At 52.2% G+C, this 16,932-nt stretch overlaps 1 protein-coding gene across 3 annotated transcripts in view; it reads left to right on the forward strand.

The window, feature by feature from the left end:
* The window catches only part of LOC103671695 (kelch-like protein 29), a 214,417-nt gene that overhangs the window by 76,368 nt on the left and 121,117 nt on the right, over positions 1-16,932 (forward strand). For all 3 annotated transcript variants that reach the window (XM_040622940.1, XM_040622939.1, XM_040622941.1), the window contains exon 2: positions 3,511-3,618. The gene's annotated coding sequence lies outside the window, so the exon portion shown is untranslated. The remainder of the gene's footprint in view (positions 1-3,510; positions 3,619-16,932) is intronic.

Raw genomic sequence — 16,932 nt, forward strand, 5'->3', positions numbered from 1 at the left:
TTGGCTATCAATTTGGTTCATGTCAGGAGCCATCTTTATTTATAGACTCGGAATGAGAACGGTCTCAAACATTTCTTTAGGTTAAATTTTAAACACCTTGCATCATTCAGCAGTTGTTTAACCCACAGACCCCATTGGAGGGAATTTCCTGTTGGCCTTTATGCCCGGTCAAACTCAATTAGCATCTCTTAAGTGCCTTGACAAGGTGGGAAGGAGGTAAGACCCCTTCCACAGGTGTTGCCTTACTACCCACTGGATTTTTAAAACGAAAGTAAAAAGTCCCTCATCCCTTGGCTTTTTAATTTTATTCTTCTTGACCCTGGAAGCTGCCGTTTGATGATGAAACGAGTGGAAGAGAAAGGGTCAGTTTGACCACAGATGTCAAAGTCAAGCCTGCCGATGGTGCCTTCGCCTCACCTGGAGATAGAAAACCGTACCTGTCTCCCTGTCGTTTCCTGGGTTCATTCTTGATGGGTGCTGTGGGCCAGAGATTCAAATAGTAAGATAACGACTGTTCTCCGGATGCCAGGGATTTGACTGCAAGGAATAGAGCTTGAGTGGATGGAAGTGCAAGACGGAATAAGTAAAATCACGGAGACATCAGCTAATGCCAATAGGAGCTGAGAACAGGTAGAAACCCCTCGAGGGAGGAGTTTCTGGTTGGGGTGGGCAAAGATGTCAGCCAAGAGGTGCTCCTGGCCCTGGGCGGTGGAGTGGGTGGTGGAAATGCTGAGACAGTGAGCCTGCCACTGCTAATTATGCATCCGTTCCTCTAGTTCCAAGAGTGAGAAAGGAAGGTTCATAGACATGAAATACCTTAGTCCGTGTCATAAAACTAAGGGGCAGTGTCAGGATTCGGCCTGATCCCTGATTCCAAAGCCCTGCTCTCCACCGCCCCCGAGAATGTACCTTCTAGGGTCTTAAGAGGAAATCTGCATGTTGAAATGTGTGGTTGGGAGAGAGTCAGACAGGGCTTTTCCTAAGATGTAGGCACGGGGTGCAGAGATCACACCAGGGCTCTCCCCAGCCCACAGTGGGATGGGGCAGTTTCCAGCTGGAAGCCGGGGCACAGAGAGGATGCTCTGTGGGGCCCACCACATGCCAGCTGTACCCGTGAACTGCAGTGGAGGGTCACGGCCAGCCCGTGAAGCCACTGCAAGGAGGGAGGCAAGGAGGGGAGTAAATACCCAACCCCATCTCAGTTCCTAGTCTCCTGCTGGTGTCTGCAGTGGCTGCCCCTGACCAGGGGTTGCAGGGTGTCCGAGCTCCAGTGGTGCGCTCTGTGCAGATCAGGTGAGCCCCTTAGGGACACACAGCATGGAAGGCAGACCTGGGCAAGACATCCAGCACAACCTGTACTGTCTAACATGTCAGCTCAAGTCAGGATCTCTCTGTAAGCATATTAGGGAAAAGTCCCAAAGAACTCGGCCTCGCGTATAGTGTATTTTTATTCGGGACTTTGTTTCAATTACCTCCTCTAGAAGTGGCCTCTGGGGACCACAGAGGAAGAAAGATAAGCCCATTGTCATCAGAACAAGCTGGGCAACCCTTGTGGCTCTGCTCCCTCCACGGCCCCTCCAAGCCCCAGCCTGGCCCATGCCCTGTTCATCTCGCGCAGCCTGGAGCACTGAGCCATCTGGGTGGAAGGGATGGCAAGCAGATTAAGCTGATACACCTGGGAGGTCTGTCTCAAGAGAATGAGAGCTCCTTCTAAAACTGGGTGGCCAGGATCTTGGGCTCTCAGTTAGTAGTTTTTACAGTGACCTGCAAGGCCTTAAGCGATCTAGATACTCACAGCTCCAGCTGAGTGTCCTACTAGACTCTCCCTGTCCAGCCACAGTGGGCTCCTTACTGGCCCAGGAACACGACAGGTATGCTCCCCCCACCCCCCAGGACATTTGCACTGGCTCTTCTCTCTGCCCAACACTCAACCCCAGGTTCCCACACAGCCCACTCCCTCATCCCCCTCCTGTGAGCTCAGTCCTCTGACGCTCATCTTCTGCTCTGTCTTCTCTAATACATGGTACTGACTACCTTTTAATATACTGTACAATTTGTACTTATTTCTTAAGCTTATTGTTTATTGTTTCTCTCCACTAGAAGATGAGCTCCCTTAGGGCAGGAATTTTTTTTTCTTTCTGTTTTGTTCACTTATGTATCCCCAGTGCCTAGAACATTGCCTGACACACAACAGACACTCAACAAATATTTATGGAATGAATGAATGAATGAATAAAATTCTCAAGGATCTAAAAATGATCTGACTGCTGTCTCCCAGACCTCTCCCTTCACCAAGATGTATCTGCCGAAGAATCTTTCCCAGAAATACATCGATCGTTTATTATCACCAGTACTGTCGATACTTTGTGGCCAAAGCGATCGATTCATCCGCGTGCTTCACATCAGCTTGGTAGAGGAAATGTACTCACGCCTTTGGCTCCGTGTCAAAATTAAATGGTGACCTTGGCTTCCTTCACTTCCCCACAGAGGTTATTTCTTAATTGTAAAGGGAACGCTCACTCCTTGGGAAAAATAATATTTTTGCCACCTTCAGCTTGAAAATGGCTGTTTGATATGGCTCGCGTGTGTCTCTGTCAGTGGCTGCTGGAAAAGCTTGGGTTGAAAGAGGCTCTGAGAAAGACCCGTTGCGTTGTTGGAGAGAAGCTTGTCGCAAGGTGGAATTAGTTTACAATAACTTATTTACCTGTCCAAATCCCTCATATCACATTAAAGCTTTCCCCTGCTATCCGGGACTCTGGAGTGCTAAGAGGAAACAGGAAAATCAATTGATAATGATATATTCAGTTTAGAAAAATATATCGATTCCCAGGTAATGACAGCAGTGCATTTTTGCAGTGGAGGATGCCATTCCTTGTCGTGAAGACGGCTTTCCCATATATTACATTTGAAAGAGGGAAATGGGAATAGCCCTGCCTCACCATAACAGATAGGTTCTTTCTACCAGGTATTAAATCTATATTTAAAAAAAAGAAAAAAAAAACAAATTCTCTCCAGGGAACCCATCCTTTGCCTCCTCAAGGTCTTCTTGCCCATTATCTAAAATAAGTAATGATTTGTTTTTGTAATTCTAGAGTTTGTGTCCTGTTCTCTTTTCAGCATTAGATAAAAGACCTAAATTTCGTATTTTTCCCCGTCTTCGGAGTCTCTCGGTTTGAATCGGATGGAAGGCAATGCCATTATTCTCCCTTATCCACTGCTAGTGGCTGTGCTGGGGGGATTAAGGCTTTGTGTGTTTGGGGGGCGGGGGAGGGACATCTAAGGTCTACCCCTTGGGGTTCTCTGCTGCCCACTTGGCCCCCCTTGTCTGGAAGTACCATGGCAGCATTTGGGCACACCCTGTGTGAGAGGGTCCACACTCAGAAATTCAACACGGCGACAAGCGTCCACTTAGAGTGGGGACTGTCTAGGATACTGGAATTCCAAAGAGATCTCCTGCAAAAGATGATACCCTTTCCCACCCCACCGCCACCCTTTTCCTTCTCTTTCTAGACTGTCTGGCCTCCTGGTGATGCTCGCGCTGTGCTAAGTGTTGGTGGCCATCGAGGTTTTTGCATCCTGGGGACGAATCCTGAGCTCGCCAGAGACGGACATCGAAAGGTAAGTCTCTGCTCAGCTTGCCTGCACATAAGAAAGGCATCCGACGTGGACACTGACAGCTATTTCTCTAACACTGTTTTTCCAGTGGCAGTGAGGAAGTATAGAGTTGGTCCTCTTCACTGATGGTTGGGGAGATTCTCACACAGATGGGGATTAGAACCTAGCAAAGCTACTGGCCAGTCTTCCTGGAATCAATCTATGAGCATTGCGGTAGCTCTTCTGGGGGCGGCCAGCAGCTAGGGGACCTTTAAGCTCCTCAAAAACTATAATACTTTTTCGGTAATTTAACTTTTCTTGTTATTAAATTAGTATTAGTCAATGTCAGTAAAAGGCTATTTGTTCGTTGTAAAAATATTTTAAAAGATAGCACCTAAAATTATAGAAATTACCTACAGTCATAATCCCAAGTAACAACCATTTTAGTGTCCTTTTCCAGACTTTCTTTCTACGCATGTACATAAAGTGTACACGCATTTGTGCATACATGCACACACGCACACGTACATGGGATCACACTGTGTAAGGCTTAGCAATGCATTCTTTTGACTTTATGATATGTAACGTACATTTTTATGTCGGTAAATACAAATCTATAGCATTTTTAAACTCTTCATATCATCTGGATATAATAATCTACATAATTTCCTTACCCAGTGCCCTAATGGTAGGCATTTAGCATATTTTTAAATTTCACTCCTGCAAATAAAAACACAACAAATATTTTTGCATCTGTATCTTTGCATAGTGATTTGATTATTTCCTTGGATCAAATTTATAAAGGTCTGGCTTTAAATTTTGATTCAGGATTTTCAAACCTAGATTATAAAGACCAGGTAGCCAGGAGAATTGGGGGGAACGTGGCCTACTTGTGAGGGCAGAAATCTGATGAAAAGAATCGGTGAGATTGCTTGAACACCCACCGAGCAGGCCAGGACTCTGCCTGCAGAAGCAGGGGAGCCTGGAGATGGAGTCGCCAACACCCACTTACTGTTGCTTAAGGGGCAGGAGGATGGGCCTGGGATGAAGGTTGGAGGGAGGGAGCCCGGGCACTGGAATTCAGGACACGTGGGGCTCAGCTGGCCCAGCCTAGCATGTCTTGGTGGCATGTGAGGCTTTAGAAGTCCGCGGGCCAAAGTCACCTCTGCATAGCACGTAGGGCCTGGTACTGGGCAAGCCCAGGCCCCAGCAGCCCCAGAACTGCTTTGTTCTTAGACACCACACCCTGGTGCCCTCTGACCAGGTGACTCATGGCCTCTCCCTGGGGCCAGCTTGTGGCCTGAACTCCAGCTTCCTTCTGCAGCAGAGGTGAGAGCAGCAGACGAACACATTTATGCCATGTCCAGGTTCGCTTTGGACTCAGACACAGCAGGGTTGGGGATGGCCCTGCACTCCCAGAGCGCTGGCATTGAGAGCTCTAGGATTCTGCAGCTCTAGGATTCCAAATTGCGGGTGGCCATGATTGTCAGCAAGAAGTAGGAGAAGACGCCAGGCTGGGCCTGGATCAACTGCCAAAATGGAAGAAACGTCCACCGGGCATCCAGCCTGCTGCCACCAAGCAGCCCTGGGGACAGCCAGCAGGGGCAGTTGGGTTTCTGGCCTTGGGAGCTGGTGGGCTGTTGGCGCACATCTAGTGGCACCACTGAGTGGCTGGACAGCCGTCCTGGTTGGTCATCCCAGGCCCTAGGTAATGCTTTGCTTCTGTGACTATCGGGTGAGAGGAGGGGAGTTGAAAAACTAGACAGATCTGGTGACAGCGGCATCTTGAATCTGGTGATGGTGGCATTCCCAGCTCCTAGAGGGGGCAGACGTGGAGGTGAGCGTCTGAGACTAAGGAATGTTCCTCACAGAAGTCGGCTTTCCAAGGAGAAGCCTTCAAGTCTTAGATGCCGTGAGTGTGGCAAAGGTGAAGGGGATCTAGAGACCCAGGGGAACGGGTTTGACGGCCGTCATCTTGGGATCTTCTGTTCCTTCCCACTGACACAGGGTGGCACGTGGCCCTTATTTATCCCAGCTTTCAAGAAGTGTGTATTTTAGGATAGGGATGGACCTTGATGGGATACCTGATAGATCCACTCCCGGACTGGTGTCCCCGCTGTGAACTCATGTCAGTCTTCCCCACCACCTGGCCAGTTCCTGGAGGATGGGAACCACATCTGATTCATCGCCATATCCCCTTCACCACCCCCGCACAGCACCTGCTGGGGCTCTCAGTAAACACATCCCCGCACGCGCAGCCACAACTGTTCCTGGGAACACCGTAGCTCGTGGCCTGCTGCCAGGTCATGCTTTTCCCTTTTCCCTCACGTGCAGGACTGCATTGATTCCCAAGAAGATAGGAAGTTTCCACAGCCCAGTCTGTCCCCTGGTGACCAGTGGAAGAAGCTATCACTTTCCTGTGGAAACTGGGCCAGAACTCTGGGCTGTGTGCATCCTGCTGCGAAGCGGGGCCTGCTCCCATGCGAAGCAGGGAGGGCTGCTCTGTGCTTGTCAGTGACCAGAGTGTGGTGCCAGCACCAGCTAGCAGGAGTGAAACCTGATCCCTGCACTGCAGTGTGGGAGCCTGGCAGGGGTGGAGCTCAGGGAAGGTAGAGCTGAGGACCTGGTTTGTGCAGAACCTGAGGCTGAGCCAAGAATGACGTTAACAGACACCTGGACTTCGGAGGTAGTGAAGGGCAAACACGGGTCCCCATCCGTGCCGAGGAGCGCCCCTCTGCGGCCTCCCCCACCTCCATCCCTGCCCTAGCACTGCCCACCCAGGCCCCTTGTCCCCCTGTGTGCCTGGCATTCTGAGAGGACATTGCAGATGCCTCCAGAGCTAATGGGACTTGGCACTCTTCCATTAGAGAACACCACGTGTCGTGCCCTGGACTCCGCACTCACGGCAGCATCACCGGCAAAGCCTTTCCGAAGGTGCCCTTGCCGACCTCACTCCCCCCACACTCCCCCCACACTCCCTCACTCTCAACGGCCTTGCTTCACTCCCTCCTCCTCCTCCTCTTTCTCATCCATCCCTCTTTGGCTTCCATGGCTCCCACCCAAAGACAGACCTGTGGGCAGACATCTCAGTGCTGCATTCCCCAACACATCCACTCTGTTGCCTGCTTGTCCTTCGTCCTTGCTTCCTCTCCCTGCCCCACCCTGGGAACCTCGGCAGCCCCCACCTCCACTGGGTGTCTGGACGCTCGGCCCGCTGAGGAAGCCATGGAACCACGCCAACCACCCACACACAGATCCTTCCACAGCCCCATGTTTCCCATCATTGCCAAGACCTCCAGCCTGCCCTTTCCATCCTAAGGGTCAGTAAAAGACCTCCCTGCTTGCTTCAAGGAGGCCATGAGCCTCCCTCTCCCTTGGCTTGGTGGGCCGTGTCACTCCATCTTTGTGGGCCCTCTTCCTCTTCCTGCCTGTAAGTGAGGGCGTTGGTGCTAGATTTTCCTCAGCTTTCCTTTCTCTCAGCGGTCCCTCTACTCGCTCTGTTTCATCTGTCCCCGAGGCTTCGTTCTGTCCTAAGTTCCCAACCACCTCTCCAGAGTCCTGAGAATTGGTCACGACCTGATTTGCGTCCCAGACTCAGCCTGGCCAACACAAAGCCGCCTCATTGCCCCGCAGCCTTCGGGAAACTTGCCACTGGCCTCTCCCTGGGCTGCATTTCTCTTCTTCCTTCCTGGACCATGAGCTCCTTAAAGCCAGAGACTGTCCTCTTGTCTCCACGTCGTGAGACCAGATGACCTTAGTTCTGAGATCACAGGACCACAGGACAGAGTGACCTCACAGGCAGTGGGTGGATAGGACCCTGGACGGGGAGGCAGCCACTGGGCTCTCGTCCCAACACTAGCACTAACGCCGGCTGAGCCCTGAAGAGCTGCTGAGTCTCCGTCTCGCCTGCTTTCGCTGAGGGCAGCACCCGACCTTCCTAGTCTGGGGAAGACTGGCAGGTCCTCCTGGGCCAGCAATGTCAGCTCTCGGGGAACGCTGGAATCACCTGGAGAGCTTTAAAACTTAGAGACACCTGGTTCTGCCCCCATACCTTCTAATTTAACTATTCTTGTGAGGATGGGCGTAACACTGCTCTCAACTCATAGTGTTACCAAATTCCTGGTCTCTAAGCCCTGAAGGATTGACGTGGAAGTTAGAGATTCAGCAAAACCATGTTCCCGGATGATAGGTCATTTACTTACTCTTTCAGATATTCTAAACTCTACCCCCTGGATCACACCATCCGAAAGCCTGGGTACTTTGGCCGTCACACTGTCAACCCCATTCATCTCACCCCACCCCCAGAATGCTTTCCCGTGAACCCTACGGGCTGTTAGAAGATCTTCTTTTCCTATCGATCGTACCAGTGTACCCACATGCAGGATTTTGTGGTGGTTAATGGTTATCACTGTGATCCCTTTGCTGGGCCCCTTGGGAGAAGTGCCTCTGACCTCAGCACAGACATATTCTCCTCCACTGCCTTGTCATAGTACCTCATATCGAATCCTGTTGTAACATCAGCTTCTTGTTTGCCTCTTCCAAGTCACAACAGTGGCTCTCAACTCTGGCTGCATATTAAAATCACCTGGGGACATTTTTAAAATTCTGATATCCAAGCTAGACACTCCAGATCAGTTAGATCAAAATCTCTTGGGATGGGGCCCAAGCGTTAGTATTTTTGTGAGGCTCCCTGGGTGATTCCAATGGGAGGCCATGGTCAGAGGCACCGCCAAGCCTGGAGGCAAATCTGTGACCCACCTGTAACACACATATGGAACTTTCTAGATCTGGTTTCAGGGAGGCAGCAGCACCTGCGCCTTTTCCTGTTCCTACGCTTGCCGGTCTTCCTCCTGCTTTGGATTCACCTCATCTCCTTCCACGTGTCCCTGTAAGTTACCTTCCATCCTTCCTAGAACTGGGTGAGGTGAGAACGGAATAGAAAGCCTCCTGCTTTTCTCTGGCAGGGCCCTGGCACAGCTCCTGCCCCCAGCTCAGGCCTCTGAGGAGAGAGGGTCAGAGACCCCTTCCACACCCACGGGTGCAGGCTCAGGGGCCCCTATTCTGGGAATCCCACGATGGGGTCAGCACCCCCAGTTCTGCCAAGAGATGTCCAAGGCCCTGAAAGAGGCTCGGTGGGTTCGCAGCATCTGTGTGCTGATTGGGACCAGGGCAGAGAGGGGACTGGCGGGGGTGGCGTTATGTGTCCAGGCCAGTGGCTGTGCCGCCCTGGTCGGCTCCCCTCGGTCTGCGAGACTCGGCCCCTTGGTGAACGACAAGCTGAGATCATCATCAAAGGCAAGAGATGCCCTGGGAGAGGAATGTTTCCCCGTTTCTGGAAACAAAGTTGTTTGGGAAGAGCAAGTACATGGTGCAGTTCCCGTTAGTTAACATGGCTGGGGTGGGGCGCGCACGGCGGTTCACTCTAGCTGCAAAACCTCATTTGGCACCTGAGCTAGAAATAGCTTATCTGCAAACCTCAGAGTTTATTTTTGTGGCCAAGTTTGATTTTCCAAGCGACCTGTCTCCTTCCTTACCTTGAATGTGCCCCAGTGGCTGGGGCTGCTGGGAACAGTTGTGAGTTTGTGCCCTACAGGAGGGCACCTGGCCCAGGGGGTGGAGCGACTGACGCAGCCTGCACCTTGCAAGCTCTGCCGTGTACTGTGAGTGCTCAGAGGGAGGTACGCTAATTTGCACAGAATTTTAATTTGCACAGAAATCTCATTTGCACAGAAATACCAAGTAGGCTAGTCATGGCCCCCCCACCGGAGCCCCACTCAGGGAAACACCATGCATACATATGTCCGGTGACCACACGAGGATGCTCCCAAACTACTGTGTTTCTGTCCCTTCTTATCATTTCATGTATTCACAGGTCAGTCAAAAGAAATTTTAAGCTTTTGACTTCAATTATAAATTCCCTGTCTCTCTTGCTTTCTCTCTCTCTCCCCCATCCCTCTTTCTCGTGTGCACATGCAGCATGACCGTGCAGGAGGAACAGCCTGTAGGTGGTTAAACGAGGAGCGTTTCAACATTCATTCCTGGATCCCTTCAAACACTTACTGGCGGCCACATTGCATATTGTTCTAGGGCCAGGGTCCGGAGAGGTCAGACAAAAGCCCTGTCCTCAGGGAGCTGGCAGTCCAGTGGGGAGACCAGAAAGTGAATACATTCTTATAAGATGTGATAAATGCAACAATAGGAATTTATACAAAGTGCTATGGGAGAACAATTCATTCACTCAACAAATATTTCCTGAGCACCTACTATATGCCATGTATCATTCTAGGCAATGGGGATACGACAGAGACCGTATGAGACCAAATCTCTGACCCAGAAATTCCATTTGAGGGGATGAGAGTACTCAGCAACTAACTTAGTTTGGTCAAAACTATAGGCTTCCAAGAAGAGGTGGCTTTAAACTGGAAATAAGACTCTGTGTGTGTGTGTGTGTGTGTGTGTGTGTGTGTGTGTGTGTGTGTGAACACACTCAGGGAATGTTCAGGCAATGGGAACAGCTTGTGCAAAAAGTCTCAAGATATAAAAAGACAGAAGAGCTCAGAGCCTAAGTACTAAGAGAGACCTACAGGTTGGGAAATGCAGCAAGAAAGGTGACTAAGCCTTGGTCGTGGTGGGCATCGAATGCCATGCTAAGCCTCCGAAAGTCATGCTCCCAGATAATGGAGACATAGCTGAAGGCTCAGAGCCCTCTCATAGCCAAGCTCCCAGTGCATCCTCAGACCCCAAAACAGAGACTCTTTGGCAGCCTGGGCTCTGGGCAACCACTGCCCCATCCCCAATTTGCTAGAACATCCCAGGGTAAGGTTGTAGGACATCTTTTACCTCCTCCCATGACCTAGTACTTTCTGTTTGCAAAGTGTTTTCACACAGTTCCCTCTACTTGGTCATGAGGGAGACCCGAGGAGGTAGACAGAGAGAAACTACTGTTGTCATTTATTACATCAAGCAGCAGGCTGAGGCCCAGAGAAGGCCAATGTCTTGCCCAAGCTCACACAGCCAGTCAGAGCAGAAGGGGAGCTAGAGTCCTTGTGTCCTGGTTCCTAATCCAGAGGTCCCTCCTGCCCCCATGTCAACTGCCGCTCCTTAGACCAAAATTAAAGAGCTCTGAGTACGTGTCGATTACGTACCGGCCTACTTTCCACAAATATTAGTTAAGCACCTAGTATGTGTCTAGCCCAACATTGACTGACCATCCTCTGGGCCTCAATGTACTCCGAAAGCAACCCAGAAAGAAAACTGTCCTTCCTCCCACGCACCATGACCCAAGAGGCCTAAAGACTACAGGTAGCCAGACCTATGCTGTCACCCACCAGCACCAACTTGAAAGGGTGACAGAAACACCATCACCAGCCAGAGACCACTCCACTGCCCCACTGGCTCCTCTTGTCCAGGCCACTTGGAGGCACGCTAATTATAGCTGCCAATACATCTCCCCCTCTGACTTGCAAGTGAGCTGGGTGCTGAAAGAGTAGGGGGCTTACACTCACTCACAGGGTGACAGTTTGTCTGCATATGGCAGACACAGCCTAGCAACCCTCCCGGGTTGGGTTTTTATTTTATTTTTTTTCCCTCTGATTTGTAGCAACTCATTTAGATAAAAGCTTCTGGTTCATAAGGAAGCAACAACAAAAAAAATCATTAAAAGCATATTTCTGCTTTTACAAAGTAACCTAGTAACAGCACAGGAAGTAACAATTAACCCGGCCCCCCCTTCTCCAGGTAGTCAGGCAGGTGCTCTATGTGGGAATGAAAGTCAGGACACAGGGAGGGTCTATCAGGGTCTTAGATCTGCGCTCACCCACGTGCACGACGCAGCCCCAGCCAGCCAGAGAGCCTCGCCCTCCCATTAGCGCATAGAGAAGGCATCCTGCCTCTCCATCCCAGAATAAGCGGCATGATTATTTATTTAGCACCAGTTCAAAGCCTTTTGAAATGCACTCAAAGTGCTCTGCTGTCTTGCACAGGGGTACGCACTCCTGACTTTGTGAATCGGATAAGGTAGATGAGACCCTGTGCCAGCTAGCCTAACACACCTCCTGTGAACCCCGCCCCCCCGATGTGTTCACATGCACAGGCTCTGTTCCCATGCAGACAGACCCTCACGCTCCTAACAGACCATGGGCGCATCACACCTCTGGGCACTTGTCCTGGGAGCCCGAATATCCCGGAAAAGCCTCTCCCATCCCCGCCCATCTCCTGGCAAAGAGCTCCCAGCCACCCACTCATGGGAAGCTTCTGTCCTCGGATTTCCTGACGCCGCTCCTCTCCCTGGCAGCGATTCGCGTCTTCTCAGGTCAGGTGTGGTCCTTTCACTGTCCAGTGTGCTTGAGGCTCATCCCAACCATTGCGAGCTCTCGGAGTGGGGGGTGGGCGGGCGAGCTCTCTGCAGAGCTGAGCACATAATAAGCACTGAAAAGGAACTGATGATAGAAGAAGCCAACTCACATGGCCTGTAGCTATGTTCATTTGCTCCTGAGTCCTTCAGCGCCTCTGCTTCCTTTCTCTCAGGGGACCCTCGCACCTGGCACCTGGCTCATGTCTCTTCTGCCCTGCGAGACAGCTGGCAGTGCCCTGAGGGCAGGGGCTGTGTATCAGTCGCTGGGTCCCTCCCTCCCCAAAGCCTGACACAAAGAAGACTCTCGAATGTTTATAGGATGAGTGAGGGGCATGTGTGAGGGGCATTCAGCCTATCTTACCTGTGGGCTCAACGGCCAGCCACAGCTCACAGCACCCACCTTAGGGGAGTGAGGGCAGGGCACTGACCTTGTCCTTGCAAGGCTACTGTCCCCTGGGGATACCACACACCCCAGGCTAGAGCTCTCCTTCCTGCTATTCCAGGCACGGTCCACACTCCACAGTCCAGGAGGAGATAGGCCTCCCTGGATCCTGCTGGAACCCAGGGTCCCAATATGCTCAAGTTCACATTCAAGCCACATTTAGAAAGGCGTGTCCCATATCCAAAGGGGTCTCACAGCATTACGTTCATTCATTTGGGAAACATTTCTTGTAAGCAATATGGCATAATGGTCAAGAGCACAGATGGGGGACCCAGACTGCCTCGTGCTAATCCCAGCCCTGACTCTTACTCACTACATATTATTGAAACTCCCTTTGCTTCAGTTTCTTCATCTGAAAGATAGGGATTATAATAACACCTACGTCATATGGTGGTTGTAAGGATTAAATGAGTTAACGTAACACAGCGCACAGAATAGTGCCAGAAACATACTCCTCTACAGAAATTTGCTATTATTATTCTCAGGGGCTAGGACTCCAACTGAGTCATGAACTGAATTCATACTCTCTTCAGGACCAAATGCACTTTCAAGGAAGGTGTTGTGTGCCCATCCCCTTCCCCCCACCCCCGCCATATCCATCATCCTTCAGCTCTTCATTGCCAAAATGCAGTTAGTCAGCAGGGGACTTCTGCTCCCAGGGAGGCGGCCCTCCTTAGCCCATGGGGACCCCAAGCAGCCATAGAGCTACATCCTGATTCTCTATGGACAGTGCTCTGGAGCATCCTGGGGCCCTTCCAGCTCACTTCGGGGGCGGGGATGGGAGGGAATCTCTCAGCATCCATCACAGACCCATTTCATTCTCCACCGCCATACCATGACCTCCCAAAGAGAGGACCTAACCTCGTGCTCAGCTCACAACGGCCCCATCAGCCTACACCCGGACAGTGGAGAAATGACCACCAGAGACCCTGGGGCTTGACCCACCCAGGGCTGCCACCGGCTGGCTGCCTCTGGGACCTGGAAGCATGTCCTTACACCTCTTTGGATCTCAGTTTCTTTATCTGTATCATGTGGGGTTGGATTTATGATTGATTCCCAAGGGCCAGTCAGGCTCTGTCCCTAGGAGTGACACTGTGGATGTGGCCACATGGGGGCTTCTGGGACTCCACCACAATTAGCATTGTGGCTTCAAAAGGTATGTCAGCCTGTCCTTGGGGCACCTGTCATTAACAATTATGAAGCCATTATCTGGTAAATAATTCATAACCCGAGAGATGGGATAAGCCACCAATAAACAATAATCCATTTAGAAGGAGGCTTGGCAAGGGTTATGCTGCCGCGGGGGTGTGGCTCCGTTCCTGCCTCCGGTGTCAGCACGGCCCGCAGTGAGAGCCCCTCTGCAGCCCTCCCTCCTTGCCCCTGACCAAAGGCATCACCCTTCCTCTGGGCTCAGGCAGGACTTAGTGCCTAGAGTAACAATACTGAGCGACGACCAAGTGCCAAGGACTAGGCTGAACGACTGACACGTGCATCCCTCGTGAGTCCTTTCAAGAGCCATATGCACACGTGGGTGCTATTATCATCCCCCTTTGCAGAGCAACCTCTGAGGTTCAGAGAAATTAACATTTTACCCAAGGTCTGAGCCAAGATCAGAAGGCGCTGGGCCGGGATTCAGGTCAGTTTGACGTGAGAGCTCTCCCTCTTGGTCAGGATGTCCAGTCTCCCTACTAGGAGCTTTAACCTCACGTCATGGGTCTGGCCTTTGTCTCCATGTGACCTATGCCCCCCCCCCCACCGAACTGGGAGTCCCAGAGGCCTATGTTCCCCTCTCCCGTCTTCCTCACCAAGGAGGGGGCCTGGGAGGTGTTTCATAGAGACTTCAGACCACAGCCTCACTGGGCTGGCTGCCTAGCTAATGGTGTGGTTAGGCTTGGCAGTGGAGGCCAAACCAAGGGCACTTCAGAAGGGGAGCGGGAGGGCGTGTCTTCATGACCCCGTATTGGAATTTCCCATCTTCTCATAGGCCTGGCACACTTCACCTTTTCAGGAAGACATTTTAGCCTCTGGCCACACTCCCATGGAGAACTCCATCTTGTGGAAGGAGCTTTTTGCCCGAATGGAGAGAACGTGGAGCGTGTGGGTTGGTCTTTAGAACGAGGTGAGCTGCTTCTAGGTAGAGGCACATTATCAGTGCCCATACAGTGAGCTTCCCTAGGGCCTGGAGTCATGGAAGGTGTTAATGACACTTCTCAGACTAGCAGAGCTCCTCTGGGCTGGGAGCTTCAAGGAGGAGGGTGGAGTGGCTGGAGGCTGTAATTGTCACACATCTGGAATGTTGCACAAACCTCCATGACCAGGCCATGTGGTGGAGGAAGCCACAGTGGTTCCCAGGCATGTAAATTTCTCAATAACTGTGGTCTCCAGCCCACGGAGAGGCCCCCTTTAGCCTTCTGACCTCTCCTACTGTAGACAGTGGGGGGTCAAGACTGGCAGATATGAAGGCCAGGAGAAGGGGTCACCTTGCTGCATCCTAGCATAGCCTGAACCAAGCAGAACCGTCCATCTCCTTTGAACAGAGTTTCCTCATGGGAGGGGCTGGTTCAGTCCTACTGGCCAGACCCCCACACTGACAAAAACACATCCCCAGGCCCCTTTCTGATTTCCTTTGCTTCCACAAATGGAGAAAGATTCCACTCCCAGGGCATCTCTTGCCTTTGATGATGACCTTAGCATGTCATTCATCAAGGGGCCGAGTCTCGCAGACCGAGGGGAGCCGACCAGGGCGGCACAGCCACTGGCCTGGACACGTGACGCCACCCCCGCCAGTCCCCTCTCTGCCCTGGTCCCAATCAGCACACAGATGCTGTGAATGCACCGAGCCTCTTTCAGGGCCTTGGACATCTCTTGGCAGAACTGGGGGTGCTGACCCCATCGTGGGATTCCCAGAATAGGGACTGCTGAGCCTGCACCCGTGGGTGTGGAAGGCGTCTCTGACCCTCTCTCCTCAGAGGCCTGAGCTGGGGGCGGGAGCTGTGCCAGGGCCCTGCCAGAGAAAAGCAGGAGGCTTTCTATTCTATTCTCACCTCACCCAGTTCTAGGAAGGATGGAAGGTAACTTACAGGGACACATGGAAGGAGATGAGGTGAATCCAAAGCAGGAGGAAGACCGGCGAGTATAGGAGCAGGAAATGGCGCAGGTGCTGCTGCCTCCCTGAAACCAGATCTAGAAAGTTCCATATGTGTGTTACAGGTGGGTCACAGATTTGCCTCCAGGCTTGGCGGTGCCTCTGACCATGGCCTCCCATTGGAATTGCCCAGGGCTCCTGGTGACTAATGGGATACCACCCACCGCTTGCTTACCCCCAAAAAAAGGGAGACCCACCCACCTGTGTTCAGGGCCCTGTTCCTGGGGCTCGCACTTCCTATCCCTCGTGGCAGCAACAACCGGAGACCCAGCCGTGCTGCTCCCAGGGGGCTGGGGAAGCTCCCGCTGCCGGGCCAGCTCCTCAACTCACTAGGACAAGATTTTCCATGCCTGCCCAGTTGTGGATAGATTGACAGAAAACAAAACTATCATTTAGGGAGGGAGGGAGGGGGAGTCTTCAGCCCTGGCAGTCAGAGGAGTGAGAGAAGTCGGCTTTTGTCATGAGGCAGAGAGCATGGCTTGTCTGTGGGCTATAGCAGAAAGTACATCTTTCCGGCAGCCCCATAGAAACGATGCTGTTCCGCGTGTGTTCACATGTCGATTGTCCTCCTGTCAGTGAGGAGGTGCTGGGGGCTGCCTTGTGATGTGCCGTGGAGGAGGCACCCAGGACCGCCGGGCCGCTGTCCTTGGCCTCCTCCTGCCCCGCACCCTGGGGTTGGATCGACCTGGCACCAAAGCCTGCTCCCAGAGGTCTCCAGGGAAGGAAATTCCATCAGCTCCCAGAGTCCCCGTTCCAGTGGCTCCTGCAGGCTTTTCTTCTATCTGACCTAAATCTCCCTTGCTGCAATTTAAGCCCATTTTCCCTGGTTTTGTTTTGAGTGGAAATGGAGAACAGCTAGTCCCCAGCTGCCTCCGAAAGCTGGGTGAGTCACAGTCCTTCATCGCTGCTGCCACATTGAAGCATTCTCAGAAACCTGCCCTGTTGAATCCCTCGCCGCTAAAGCCTCCAAGAGACCAGCTTTCCCATTAACGCAGGAGAGGAGGCTCCCCCCCACAGGGGTTTTGGTGGTGGCGGAGCCCCCCTCCAGGCACAGCACCGAGGTGGCCCCCTGGGGTGCCGAGGGGGGTGGGGGAGATGGCGTGTGAGTGAATCAGCACCCCACAGTGAACCATGCAAGGATGCAGCCTGGCCAGGGAGCTGGGGGAGCTTCTCGTAGGAGGTGACATCCGCGCGGAGTCCTGAAACAGAGGGGAGTCAGCTGGAAAAAAGAAGGCCTCGCAAGCCGGTATCAGGAGGATTGTCATTCCCTCCAGGTCCCATGTTTGTGTTTGCAGAACTAGTTCTCTTAGTTATATCCCCCTTCCCCACAGTGTTTAAGTGGGATCAGGAGTTCCACATCCTCACCCATCCATTCTCTTTTCAGTGAGCATCTGACTG

The sequence above is a fragment of the Ursus maritimus genome, unplaced genomic scaffold (genome assembly GCF_017311325.1).
Source record: "Ursus maritimus isolate PB19 unplaced genomic scaffold, ASM1731132v1 scaffold_6, whole genome shotgun sequence".
NCBI lineage: Eukaryota > Metazoa > Chordata > Mammalia > Carnivora > Ursidae > Ursus > Ursus maritimus.